We start from the raw sequence: 15,070 nt of genomic DNA on the forward strand, positions 1-15,070 counted from the left end.
GGTTGTTTACATTCCAAGGGCGTTGTACAATTTTTTCATCTAGATTAGCTAAGCAATATGACCTTATGCCCATTATAGAAATGATCCGATATGGTCCTTCCCAATTTGGTGCTAGCTTTCCCCACCCTGGATTTTTGGAAGTACCCATGACTTTCCTCAACACCAAATCCCCAGGCGCTAGTGGCCTTAGCTTCACATGAGCATCATATCATCGTTTGAGCTTCTGCTTATAATAAGCCATTTAGACCATGGCGGCCTCTCACTGTTCCTCAACCAGATCCAGGCTTCTTTCCAAGAGGCCATTATTATTTCCCGGGCTGAAAGAACTCGTCCTTAACGTGGGAAACCCAGATTCCAAAGGTATCACCGCCTCGACCTCGTAAGTCATGGAGAAGGATGTTTCTCCAGTGGATCTTCGCGGCGTAGTCCTATATGTCCACAAAACGTGTGGCAATTCCTCTACCTATCTACCCTTTGCGTCATCCAGCCTTTTCTTAAGTCCACTGACTAAAACTTTGTTAACGGCCTCGGCCTGCCCATTTCCCTGAGGATAAGCAGGATGGGAGTATTTATTTGTGATGCCCAAGTCATTACAATATTTCTTGAAAGCATTACTATCAAATTGCACGCCATTATCTGAAAGAAGTGTGTGAGGTACCCAAATCTAGTGATAATGTTCTTCTAGATAAATTTCTTGGAGTCCATATCCCTAATATTTGATAAAGGCTTAGCTTCGACCCACTTGGTGAAGTAATCAGTTCCCACGAGTAGTCACATTTTGTTTTCCACAGCCCTTGAAAAAGGCGTAACTATATCCAGTCCCAATTGAGCGAATGGCTAAGGACTAGACAAAGGATTAAGGACACCACCAGGCTGATGAATATTGGGAGCAAACTTCTGGCATTGGTCATATTTTCTTGCGTAGTCTTGAGCCTCTCTCTGCATATTGGGCCACCAATATCCCTAAGTCAGAGCTCTATGAGCTAAGGATTTCCCCCCCAGTATGGCTTCCACAAATTTCCTCATGCAATTCTTCCAAAAGTGCCTCCGTCGCTTCAGGATGTACACATAGCAGATATGGTCCGAAAAAGGAGCGTTTATACAACTTCTGATCCTTGGACAACCAGAATCGGGGCACCTTTCAATGAATTTTATATGCTTCAGACTTCTCCTCGGGCAAAACATCGCTTTTTAGAAAAGAAACCATGGGGTCCATCCAGCTAGGTCCGGGCCTTATCAGATGGATATGGACGGCACTTGTGGTAGTTAAAGTTGGTTTCAACAAGTCTTCGACGAGGATAATCCTAGGCAAACAATGAGCCGAGGACGTCGCCAAAGTGGTCAATGAGTCCGCATGCGTGTTTTCACTTCTAGAAACATGCGAAAGGATGAAAGAATCAAATTCGGATTGTAAACATTTAACCTGGGTCAGGTACTCTTGCATTCTTGGATCCCTAGCCTCCATGGTCGCCGTCACTTGGTCCACAACTAATTAAGAATCCAAGGACGTATGAACTGCCTTTCCCCCCATTCTCCGTACCATATCCATACCGACTAAGACAGCTTCGTACTCAACCTCGTTATTAGTGGCCGAGAACGCTAATCTCAATGATTTCTCAAAGGTAATTCCCTCAGGGGATACCAAAACAAGTCCAACGCCAGATCCCCTCTGGTTTGTTGCCCCATCAACATACGTTTTCCAAATCGGAGGCCCTTTGCCTGTGATCACGCCAACTGATTTTTCATCCATGTGCGATTCCTTCGCAGTTTCTTCTAACGATGGTTTGGCGAATTCTGCCACCAAATCAGCGAGAACTTGGCCCTTCACCAAGGTGCGCGGCATATATTTGATATCGAAAGCTCCTAGAATAGTTCCCCACTTAGCTACCCTCCCCGAGTAGTCAGCACTTCACAATACTGACTTGAGAGGCAGTTGAGTCAAAACCACGACGGTGTGGGATTGAAAGTAGTGAGGAAGCTTTCGTGTAGCATGGACTACGGCAAGAATTGCCTTCTCCAAAGGTAAATAACGCACCTCAGCTTTATTCAAAGATTTGCTGACATAATAAACCGGTTTTTGTACTCCACCGTTGTCCTTTATCAGAACCAGGCTGATTGCATGGATAGCTACAGCTAGGTATGCAAACAGGATTTCATCGACCTTCGGTCGAGATATGATGGGTGGCTAGGAAAGGTATTCCTTAAGTTGCTGAAAAGCTAAAGCGCACTCCTCAGACCATTGGAATCCTTTCCATTTATTTAACAATTGGAAAAAAGGTCTACACCTATCAGTGGACCGAGAGATAAATCTGCTGAGAGCAGCAGTCATCCCGATCAATTTCTAAACTTCCTTCGGATTCTGAGGTGGTTGCAAGCCCTGAATGGCTCTGACCTGTGCCAGATTTACCTCTATTCCTCTATGAGTCACCATGTAGCCCAGGAACTTTCCGGAGCCCACCCCAAAAGAACACTTTGAGGCGTTAAGGCGCAGCTTGTACTTCCTAAGTGTTTGAAAGGTGTCGTCCAAATCTTTCACATGCATAGGTACTGTCTTACTCTTCACTACCATATTATCCACATATACCTCAATGGTCTTCCCACGCTGAGATTCGAACATCCTGGTCATCATCTTTTGTTAAGTAGCCCTTGCATTTTTCAAATCGAATGGCATCACTTTATAGTGATAATTCCCCGTAGGAGTAATGAAGGCAATCTTCTCATGATCACCCAACGCCAATGGTATTTGGTAATAACCCTAGAAGGTATCCAAAAAACTCATCTGAGGATGCCCAACTATAGCATCCACTAGCTGATCGATGAGAGGCATTGGGAACGAGTCTTTTGGGCAGGATTTGTTCAGGTCTGTGAAGTCCACACATACTCTCCACTTTCCGCTCTTCTTTTTTACTACGACAGTGTGCGCCAACCATTCTGGGTAGAAAACTTCTTTAATAGCCCCAACCCTTTTGAGCTTGAGCACCTTTTCCTTGACGACCTCGGCATGCTCTTTCGAAGAACGCCGATGTGGTTACCTCCTGGGAACAACGGCTGGGTTGACGTTCAAATTATGGCAAATGAAACTTGGGTCAACCCCCGGAGCCTCATAGGGATCCCATGCAAAAATATCGATATTGTTTTTCAAAAACATCACCAATTCCATCTTCTCTTGGTGTGGTAGCCGCATCCCAACTTGAAAGAACCTTTCGGGGTCATCATTTATGAGAAATCTTTCCAAATCTTCACACGTGGCCTCCTCTGTTGTCACCGCACCGGGCGCATCCAAAGTTGTTAATTGCTATAAGTCTTCCACGGCCAAGGCCGATGATTGTGACTTGGCTTGATGCAGCACTGCGGCCGATATACATTGCTTTGCTACTGATTGGCTACCAAGAATTTCTTCAATCAATCCACTCGAGAGAAATTTCACTTTAACATGTAAAGTCGAGGAGACAACACCTAAAGCATGCAGCCAAGGCCTGGCGACGATGGCCATGTATGGAGAATATGCGTCAACCACAATGAAATCTACATCGACTGTTTCCGAGCCCGACTGTACGGGTAATCGAATTTGTCCCTTTGGCACGACAGCCTTCCCTTCAAAGCTTATCAACGGTGAATCATAGGGAGTGAGATCCTCTAGCCCTAACTTAAGCTCCTTGAATGAGTCAGGGTACATAATATCCGCACCGCTACCCTGATCGACCATCACTCTCTTGACGTCATAATTCCCTATCCTCAATGTGACCACCAAGGCATCGTCATGTGGTTGAATAGTCCTAACCTTATCTTCATCGGAGAATCCCAAAATAGGCGCACTCCTTTTGATCCTCTTCGGCCTCGAGCCAGACTCCTCGTCCTAGGAATGTGACACCGCCATCACCCTTGTGGGACAGGAATCGGTCCTGCCAGGTGCAGCAAAGATGACATTAATCGTTCCCAAGGGTGGCCGAGATGAGTTCTTCTAATTATTTGAACCCGAATGATTCCTTGTCTGTTAGGTTGGTACATGTGCTGCTTCAATTTTCCCTCGCTAACAAGCTGCTCTAAATGGTTCCAAAGGGTCCAAAAATTCTCGGTAGCATGGCCCACATCCTGATGATACTGGCAAAAGAGGTTCTGATTCCGTTTCGTAGGGTCCCTCGCCATCTTACTAGGCCACTTGAAGTAGGGTTCCTTATGGACTTTCTCCAGCAATTGGTGCACTGGTTCTCGGAATACGGTATTAACTACTTGAGGATTGGCTGAACCAGATTGCCCAGAGAAATCTCACCTCGGCTTATTGTTATGGTACCTGTCCGATCTGAAATCCCTTCTCTCCTGGGGGATAACCTTCGCCTTACCCTTACCTTGTTGTTGATCTTCCTCAACCCTTTTGTACTCGTCGATGCGATCCATGAGGTGACGTATACTTCGCACGGGCTTTTTGGTCAGAGATTTCCTTAAATTGTGATCAGTTGGAAGACCCACTTTGAAAGTGTTAATCGCCACTTCGTCAAAATCTCCGTCAATTTCATTAATTATTTCCCAATATCTGTCAGAATACGCTTTCAAAGTCTCACCCTCCCTCATGGCCATGGATAACAATGAGTCCAAAGGCCGAGGGACCCTGCTGCATGTAATGAATCGAGACGCGAATGCCCTAGTGAGTTCCATGCAAGAATCGACAGACCCCGACTTTAGTCCGTTAAACCATCTCATAGCAACAGGTCCCAGTCTAGAAGGAAAGACTTTGCACATCAAGGTTTCGTTTTGAGAATGTACCGCCATCCTCTAATTAAAATGGCTCACGTGTTCGACTGGGTCTGTCCTGCCATTATAGATGGTGAAGGTGGGCTGAGTGAACCGTCTTGGGAGCCTTCCCTTCTCGATCCTGCGTGAGAAGGGTGACTTGGAGAGTTAGTGCGACGCTCGACTCATAGCATCGTTCCCCAAGCCCCTAGAGGGAAACTTCTTATGCTTACGACTTGGAAGGTCATCCTTCTCGTAAGAGAAGGTTTCACCAGAGGGAGTCCTGGACCTTGGACTGTAACTGCTTCCTTGGGACCCCTAGAGGAAGGATTGGATGGAGGTGAAGCCCGCCTTTGTCTGACATGGCGTAGCTTTTTCTTAAGGTGGTCAATCTCCCTCTGCATGGCCTTGGCATCATCCTCATGGGTGACCTTGCTTCCACCATGCGAATGGCTTGCATCAGGGTATACTGTATGCACGCTTTCTTCTCGATCCCTTCGACGCTCAAGACGCTCAAAATGATCTTCGCGCTGGGACTCCTGAGACTCTGCATGATGCGAACCTAAGCCTGCCATGATGTTCTAATTCCTTAAACACTAGATTTCCCACAAACGACGCCAATAGTAAGTGCACAATTTGTACCCGGACCCAAACGAGTAATGGGCTTAGGCCTAAAGAGCCTTATACAATGAAATTTGTAGAGTATAGGTTTGAAACCTAGGTTAGGGATATTGGAAAGTTGATAAACAGGCTAGAATGTCGCAATCTATGCAAGTAATAGATGAATATGACAAAAAACTCTCCTCAGACGTAAGTCGAGGACAATTTGTATAGCCTTTCTTTCTCTAAACAAAATGTTACAATTTTTGTTTTGTTTTTCAAAAAGAGGTTCTCCTCCTCTTTCCTCTCTCGTCCTCTTATATCCTTCTTCTTTTTTCCTGTTTCATCCACGTGTAACACAAATTTTCCTCCTAGATACTTGTCCCATTCACCACCTTCTTAAAGTCTTCAAATAATAGTTGGAAGGCTGAATACTACTGTTCAGAGATCATTTCTCCATTAATGCGGCTAGGGAGGTAAATGCATGGCCTTTATTGCGGTGGTAGCAGCTTTTTCCTCAGATATTTCTTACACGTTCCTGCTTCTAACGGGTGCTTGGATCACACCTTTACCCAACAAATCTTCCAGAATTCTGTCTTTAAACCCTTTAGCAAGTCCCCTGGCCTTTACTGGGCTTGTCCGAGGAGATACTTCTCCTCAAACCATTATAGTGCGGACTGACCTGTGGGCTTAGAAGACTCTGATTGAACAGATTTATACCAACTAACCAGGCTCAAGGCCCAAACGTGCATTTAAGGATTTTTACCCCCCACAGGACCTTTAACGGCGGCAAAGCAGTCAGGAGAGGGCACCAAAAAGGTTTACAAACTGGAGAAATTGAGGCAACGAAAAATACAAACAAAGACAAGACTACAAGACATAAGAAAATTAGAGTAATGACTCTGTTATCATGTTAGAAATACTGAATGAATGTGTTGTATTTTTTAAGTAATAAAATATACATGAGTGCCTTTATATAAGAGACATAGTGTGTAATACAAATAAACAAAGTGGGCCTAAAGCCCACAGCCCATCACACGTTAACATATATATTTTTTCTCATCTAGAAAAAAAAAAAGTTTATTTTAATCAAATGATCTAATTTGATCTTTTTGTATATATAAGTATAACTTTCTAAAAACTCCATTATGATGAAACTTTCACCTGAGAAATATTACAGAATTTTCACCAACCTGACAAAATTAACCCAATCTAATCCAACCCAACTCCTTAGATTGGGTTAAAATTTTATTTTGAGCCTTAGATTGAAAGATTTTTCAACCTATTAGACCTAACTTGACCCACCATATATATAATTTATTTTATTATCTCTATTTGGATATTTTAGTTTAATTTATTTTGGTATTTTGAAATTTTGGAATATAATTTAGACATATTGTGTGACTTGTGATAAATTTTTTTAAAGCTTAAATTATGAAACAAAATTCTAATTTTTTTTTAAATAAGAGATGAAATAGCTAAGCACAATGCAACGATAGACTAGGTTGAAAAAACCTTCTAACCCGACCCAATGTAACTCATGCACACCCCTAACTACTCATTCACATTATACTTGGTAAAAACAAGTACACCTAATAGCATTAATAACAATTGTGCTAAAAAATATATATTTTAACATACAAGAAAGTTATTGTATTTATTTTATCATAACATTTACAATACATGCTATATCACATCTCTTACTTTATCATATCATTCATTAAAATAACTTTAAAAACTCTTTTTTTTATTAAAAAAACAAATAAATAAAAAATTTTCGCCACCCCCACAAGCAACAGCTAACCAACCACCTATTGTAGCTTATTTTAGCATTTGGGTCCATACCCTTCTACTACTAGAATGGTATGGTCACAAATGCTAAAATATTTTGGTATTTGAGACATCTATTATGGTTTTTTTTGGGTTTTTGATGTGCTAAATGCTAAAGATTTAGCATTTAACACATTTAATACTAGTGTTGTGTTATGCCAAATGCTAATATAACACACAAACCTACTTTTGCTACTTTGATATTACATTTAAGATTGCACCCTACATCACATGTTTTATTTTAATATTACAGTACATTAAAATAATTTAAACAACCAATAAAAAATTATGTAATTTCTCTAAACCCAAAACCTCTCTCTCTCTCTCTCTCTCTCCACATTTAAAACAAGAATAAATTTTGTTTAAAACATGATACAACACCCTTCTAGAAGGGTACTGTATCATTTTACTAAAAAATTGGGATTTGACACATCTCATTAAGTATAGTTTTTGGTGTTTAATGTGCTAAATACTAAAAATTTAGCATTTGATACACTTGATACTAATACTCCAAGCAACACAGTAAGACTTTTTTTTTTTTTTTCTCGTTAAGAGTGAAATACATGCTAACCAATTGTGAATTGTTAGGCAAAATTTATTTTTGCTTGAATGAAAACTTTTATTCAACCAAGAAATTACAACAAAAAAGCCACCCTCCTTATAAACACGATTAAAGGATCCAAATTTACATCAAAGCAACCAACAAAACCATTTGAGAGAGCCCAACAAGCTAGCTCGTGGACGAAGAAATGGTTAGGCTAATTTACATACGGTAAGAGCATCCACATCCCTCCATTTAAAATTTTAGGTGTATTTTAGCATAAAAATTTACCTTTTTTTATTGGTTACAGTCAGTTATATCGAAAATGATATTTTTTACCCAGCAAATATGCCGGGTCTCTCACACAGTGGCGGGCCCCATAGTGTGTGGGACCCGCCAGTGTGTGAGTGACCCGGCATATATGCCGGGTACACCATATACCAGCTCCTGTTATACACTCTACGATATACTCTATTTTATTTAAATAATATATTTTATTCCTTTTTATTAATACTTTACTTGTCTGATCTCCATGTCTCTCTCTCTCTCTTTAACACCTCTCTCTTCTCCACGCCTCTTTGTCAACTCCACCTCTCTTTCCCCTTAACGCTCTGGCTCTCTCATATCCTAAACCCAAATGGACACACACATGGAGGCAATAGAGGCAGATTCGGCAACAGATTCGGTGGCAGCGGTGGTAGATCTAGCGTTTGTCCTTGGGTTTTTCATAAAGGTTTCCATTGGGTTTGATTTTGTGTTGGGTTTGGAATGGGTTTTTCGGTGTGGTTTTGGTGGTTCGATGGTGCTGGGATGGGTTTTTTGGTGGTGGTGTTGGTTGATGGGTGGTTCTCTCTTCAGGTGGGTTGTCATGAAATGGTTTGCGGTGATGTTGGATTGCGGCGGTGGTAGTGGTGCTAGGTGGTTCTCTTCTTCCTTTTATTATTCTTCTTTTGCGTTGCTATGAAAGTCGGGGAAGACGAGGATTCTGACAAGAGAAGCGGTGAGAGAAAGAAAGAGAGAAAAAAAGAATAAATTAATGTTATACACAACTACAACGACCCTATATTTGCACAGTTATTATAGCAAAGGTGTATATTTACTCGTTTATACATCCATTATGCGGGTAGTTTTGGGATTGGATGCTCTAACAATTATTGAATTTAATAAATTCAAAACTCAGGATTTACAAAAATTATGAAATTTCAATGGTGAATATGGATTAAGAGACTTAGCCAACCACCTCTCATTTGTAGATCATAAGAGAAATTGATACCTAACCGAAAACCGTATAAGTGCCCCTTTTAAGCAATGGAAGAAGGTATGCATTCAAAAATAGTAATACTCTACAATTTTACTTCAATCATACTCTCTTCCATTGACTTAACTTTAGAAGTATACCTCCAACCAACACTATTGGTTGCTCTGAAGCTTAGGAGGTGAGCTACTTAATCTTTGTAAGTCTCACCTATGATTTTGAATTTTCACTCATTCCACCATTTTGTTTGATTACTGTCTTTGTTGTGATCCCTCCCTTAGAAATTCATTTCCTACAAATTATAATGGACATTAGATAAATTTCAAAATGACAGCATACAATAGATCCCGTAGTTCAAAAGATTGATGGCTCAAAATTATACTTGATCACATGATTTATGATAAGAATACAATTCACCCAAATAAAAAAGGTTATATATTATTTGATTTCAAAACTTTTTCTGGTTGCATCATGTGGTCTAAGGAGTCAATTGCTTGCGTTTGATGCACTCGTGCAGTGGATGTAACACGAATAAGATACATGTTCAAAAATGTCCTCATGTCACTTTTGTGTTTGTTCAATGTATTGGAATGTTTGACTGAACTCATATATTTTATTCAACGACAAAAAATTTCACTAGTTGAACTAATTAAAACTTATAATGTAACCTTTTAGCTTGGTTGAACTAACTAAAATTTCACCCATTTCACTTTTTTTGGTACAACCATCCTTTCACCAATAACAAAATCATAAATAAATAAAATCTAAATAAGCTGATGCAATGTTTGTTTGGAAAAAGACTAAATAGCTTTTTTGTTATAGGTGGAAAAGTTAATAGATGCCTTAAGACATATGTTTAAGAACATTTTATGAGTAATTTTTTATATTTCCTATAAAAGTAATATCAAAACATTCCTAATTAATAATTGCTCAAAGGCACCGTTAATGTCGTCTTTAAAAGCAAGTAATTCTTAGGTACTCTTGGGGCACGGAGAATGGTGCTCCATTCTCTCACATTTATGATGAGGTCCACTTATTAAATTCAGGGTATGATTTTCTATGAATGTGAGAGGAGAGAGCATAATTTCACAATACTAACCAAAACATTTAGTATTAACCAAGTTGAATTATGAAAAAAAAAATTTAATATAAAATTCATAACTAACGAGTAACTGCATCACAAATAATAATTCAAAACTAAAAAATATCTCAATATCACAAATAATCAATCATTATATGTTAAAGAAAATAAACCATAACAACTAATAATTTTATATACCTAAGATTTGAAGGATATATTAGTAAATTGTCATTTAACGAGTCAAACAGGTTCTTTATATTGAACACTAACTCAATCCGTTTATTATATAAACAAATCATTCATGTTAACCTGAATATGACACTAACCTATTAAGCCTCAACCTATAACTTACTAATTTCGCTTCGTGTTGTGTTGAGTTCACAGGTTGTATCCAATTTTGCCACCCCTAGCTCACTCCATTGTCATTTCTTCCTAGTGAGCACTAACACTACTATTATTGTGTACCATCAAAAGTTATTGTTGAGACAGCGGAAGTGTTGATACTTGGCAAATAACTAAGGGCTACATATTCGGATATTTGTGGATTGCTTAAGGCCTATCTAGTCAAAAACATGTTTTCTTAATTTTTTTAGAAATATAAAAATTTAAAAACATCTTTTTTATAGTAAGATTTTTATATATATTTTTCCTATTTGAAAATATTTTGTTAGTAAAACACAACCAAACAAGAGCTCTGAAAATTTCTCCTAAGTAATATTGGTTTTTTTTTTTTGGAGTAAAAAGTAATATTGGTTGACTACTGTACACTGTCTATTCTAGTCAGTCCACTGAATGGTCGGTTTTAAATTCCATTCAAAGACGTTAACTGAGAGTTTGACAAAAAATGGTTGGTTTTATGTTATTTACCTCCCTCTTCTTCTTCCCACATAATTCGATTTATTGTTTGGTGTATTTTGATATATATGTTAATGGTCGTTGTTACAAAATTTATAATCACATATATTATAATCCATTAAAAAAAAAGTGTTATAAACTATTTATGTCCCACTAGCCAGTTATTTATTCTCCGTTATTGTGTAATTAAATTTTCTTATAACTAATAAGTATTATTTTAGTTTTATATAAAGGAGCTTCGTTACTCCTTAAAAAAGAAAGAAGAAGAAGAATATACAGAAGATAAATATCCCTTTAGATAAAAAAAAGAAGAAGAAGAAGAAAGTAATAGATGAGGAATAGTGAGATACAGATATAAATTAAGTGGGAATTTTGTAACTGTCTTTCTATCCCCACCCCCAAATTTTTAATTTTTTTTTATATAGTTTGTGTAATTATGAAAATAAAATTAAAAAATTATTTACAAAAATAGGAGTTGGCCTCCCCAAATATGCTCTTATAAATAAAGAAAAATAATTTTCTAATTGATCTAATAATTATAGAGACAGTATAGTTTATGTTTTCTCAATTTCCTTTTTTATAATAAAAATTGTTTTGTATTTATTAAAGTTTTGAATCATTCACGTCTTTGAAAACTTTGATGGTTCCATTAATTTTTTATTATTAGCTTTGGTGACAATTTTGTCATTTATATTGAAATGAAAATTTTAAGAAGTTCACTATGAAAATGGTAAAAGAATTTATTCTATGAAAGATCAACATTGAGCATAATTTTCGTAAGAGATATGCTAAGTTCTTTTGATGATATTTTTTTAAGTCTAATATCAAATTATACAACTTTTGTATTCTCATTAGAGTTTAAAAGATGATAATTTTGTATACAATATATTTATAAATTATGACCTACTCTAGTATTATAAAATATTAAGGTTTATATGTATATTTCTACCCATGTGTGTAGGTTTGTTTTGACTAATATATTAATACCACAATTTGGTTTCCAAAATAAAAAATCCTAGCTCCAAACTTAAACAATGATGCATTTTTTGGGAAACTTTTGCATTATGTTGCATTATAGATCCATGAAGCCTACTAATTAATTAAAACACGCAGATATAGGTCATCTTAAAAAAAAAAAAAAAAAATTTATTCGGCTCCTATCACAAAAAAAGCAGCTAAAAACACGCAAATATAGGTTAATTATAGCCACATTTTTTGTAAACATGACTAGAAAAAGGTGATTACAGCCCACATTTTTTGTAGCGTAAACATGCTATCACTGGATTCTTTGTACCATGTACGCCAAACAAACCTACAAAACCACGATGAAAACTACATGGAAATAAAGAGAAGCTGACAATAATCCTGAATTATTAGGTAAATTAGAGAATTAAATAGAAAAGTACGCCAAGAGGAAGCTACCTGTCATTGATATAGCTTCTTAAAATTGGAGACATACCATGAAAAACATGCTCGAACGCGACCAAAAGCATTTGTCGCATGTATACTTCCATACGAAAGGTTGGTTTTTACAAGGTTTGGCTAATGGCGAAAAGTCAAACATGTTTTCTTATAAATAATGAAACAATTCATCCTTGACAGAGAAATTATGATCTCTTTTAGGCAATTATAAATAATGAAACAATTCATCCTTGACAGAGAAATTATGATCTCTTTTAGGCAATTCGTAATAACCTAGAAAAAACAATATGAGATAACAAATAAATTAAACTTTCCTATACATATATGCAAAAATAGCATTAAATGGATCACAATTTATCATCTTAACAAATATTGTGAAAAAAAGTTTATATGAATTTAGCATTACTTGGCACGAAATTTCCTTTGGCATATATAACATGATTTCCCTATGTTGCGTGACACTCTCATTCTTCAAAATTTGAGAGTTATCTTTATATAAATAAAATAAAGTGGGTGCTATTTGACTGAATCTGCCAGTATTTACTTGCCAGATCAATGTGACAGAGAAAAGCAAATAGAAATAAGTTGCATGTGGAAAATCTGCTATAATCACAGACCAAACACTTCACTTCTTCACTTGTTCATACTCTAGTCTTAAGTCCAACCCACTGTAAATAGGTTCCTAGACACAGTGAAAAGCAACTGAAACTTCACATATTCCAACAAAAGAAAGAAGAAGAAAACACATACACACCTCTTTCTCTCATTTCAAAGTAAAACATTGCTAATTCACCACCAATTTCTCCTCCTTTTAAGGGACCATATACTCTGAGCTTAAAGCCAGTGAATCATCTAAACTTGTAAGTCATGACCAAAAATGGGTCATACAGATAAGTTGAGCCCTAGAGGAAGGCCTTCAAGACAACGATGAAGGTGTTCCTGTTAGCATTTTTAGCGTACCCAAAACCCTACTCTCTTTCAAACCAGAAGCATACCTTCCACAACTTGTAGCCCTTGGCCCATACCATCACCACTGGCTCGAACTCCTCGAGATGGAACGCTACAAGCTCACTTCAGCTATGAGATTGCAAAAAAACCTCAAAGAAATTAAATTACGCGACTTGGTTAACCAAATCGCGGAAAGTGATAGCTGCATCCGTGCTTGTTATCATAGGTTCTTGGAATTCGACCAAGAAACACTCTCTTGGATGTTGTCCATTGATGCAATGATGCTTCCTTCTTGTTGGAGTACCTCCAAACCTACTCCACAAAAATGGAAGACTCGCTTATGCAAATAACTTCTAAGATGGCGCATTTGATTGACCACACGCATCGAAAAACGTCAGACCATGCAGTCCTTAGGGATATTATCATGCTAGAAAATCAAATCCCTTTGTTTTTGCTCAGAGAAGTCCACAGCTTTTATCCCTGTGAAGATCATGGCGAAGAATTAGCAACAATGCTAATTGGTTTTTGCAAACATCTGTCGCCCATAGAGTGCATCAATGAGCAACATTTCAAAGAAGTATGTTTCACCAAATCCCATTTGCTAGAGCTTCTCTACTACATGGTTGCACCGAAATTGCAACTTGTAGCTGATAATTCTGAGCAGGAAAAGCCAAAAGAAGACAAAGAGATTGGCTACTTCCAATCCATCTTGAATGCACTATGTTATACTAACTTGGCCACGCTCCGCCTTCTCATTAAGATTTTCAATTCAAAGGCAGTGAAGCTTTTAGTTACACTGCCATTTATAATCATCTCCTATCTATTAAATCTGAAGAACAAGAGTGATATAACCAAGCTCATCTTGTCAGCTGAGGCTGTGGCCAAAGATGCGCAAAGCGCATCTAATGAGATGAAAGATGAAAGCCCTTTAGTAGAAGAGATTGCAATTCCTAGCGTGACACAGCTTCATCATAAAAATGGTGTTAAATTTCGTCCATCAAAGGGTGGCTTGGGGACTATTAATTTTGACAGATGTTCAGGTACATTTTACCTTCTAGTTATTCATTTGGATGGCAACTCTGAGGTTGTTTTAAGGAACCTCGTCGCCTATGAGGCATGTATTGCACCGGACGTGATGGTTTTTACACGCTACACGGAATTGATGAATGGAATTATTGATACTGAGGAGGATGTGAAGATTCTTCGAGAGGCCGGGATCATCTTGAACCGGCTCAAAAGCGATGAAGAAGTAGCGATGCTTTGAAATGGAATGACCAAGTCTGTGAGGGTAACAAAAGTTCCAATTCTAGACAAGGCCATTGAAGCTGCAAATGCTTGTTATTCGGGGTGTTGGAGGAACAAGATGACTGGTTTCATGAAGAAGTATATCTTTGGTTCATGGCCATGTCTTACATTTTTAGCAGCTAACATTCTAATATTGCTGTCTACTCTGCAGGCTGCTTGTTCTATGTACAATTGTTCCAAATTGTTGGCCACCCTATGAATTTTTGCACTCTCTGTTGTTGCCTAGTGTATTTGACTGGCTGCATGTGAGCAACATGTGTCACCAATTCTTATTGTATTCACTAAAAAAAAAAAAAAACTCATTCCTTTTGAAAATAAGACCTCTTGTATATGAGTAATTCTACCGTACCCCAAAAAAAAAAGCTACAGTACCCACTAATAGGTAATTTGCTATAATAGGTTATTTTTTTCTCACATTTAACGGTTTCATCCTTACATTATGCAGTTCTAATATCACATGTGACAGTTCTTTTCTCACATTTAGTGGTTCCCTTACTTTTTCTTC

The 15,070-nt window shown here is 37.8% G+C and overlaps 1 pseudogene; it reads left to right on the top strand.

Moving 5' to 3' along the window:
• Positions 1-3,485: 3,485 nt before the first annotated feature.
• LOC142622318 (putative UPF0481 protein At3g02645) lies at positions 3,486-14,764 on the top strand (annotated as a pseudogene).
• The last annotated feature ends 306 nt before the right edge of the window (positions 14,765-15,070 follow it).

This window comes from Castanea sativa, chromosome 1 (assembly GCF_040712315.1).
Source record: "Castanea sativa cultivar Marrone di Chiusa Pesio chromosome 1, ASM4071231v1".
NCBI classification, from domain to species: domain Eukaryota; kingdom Viridiplantae; phylum Streptophyta; class Magnoliopsida; order Fagales; family Fagaceae; genus Castanea; species Castanea sativa.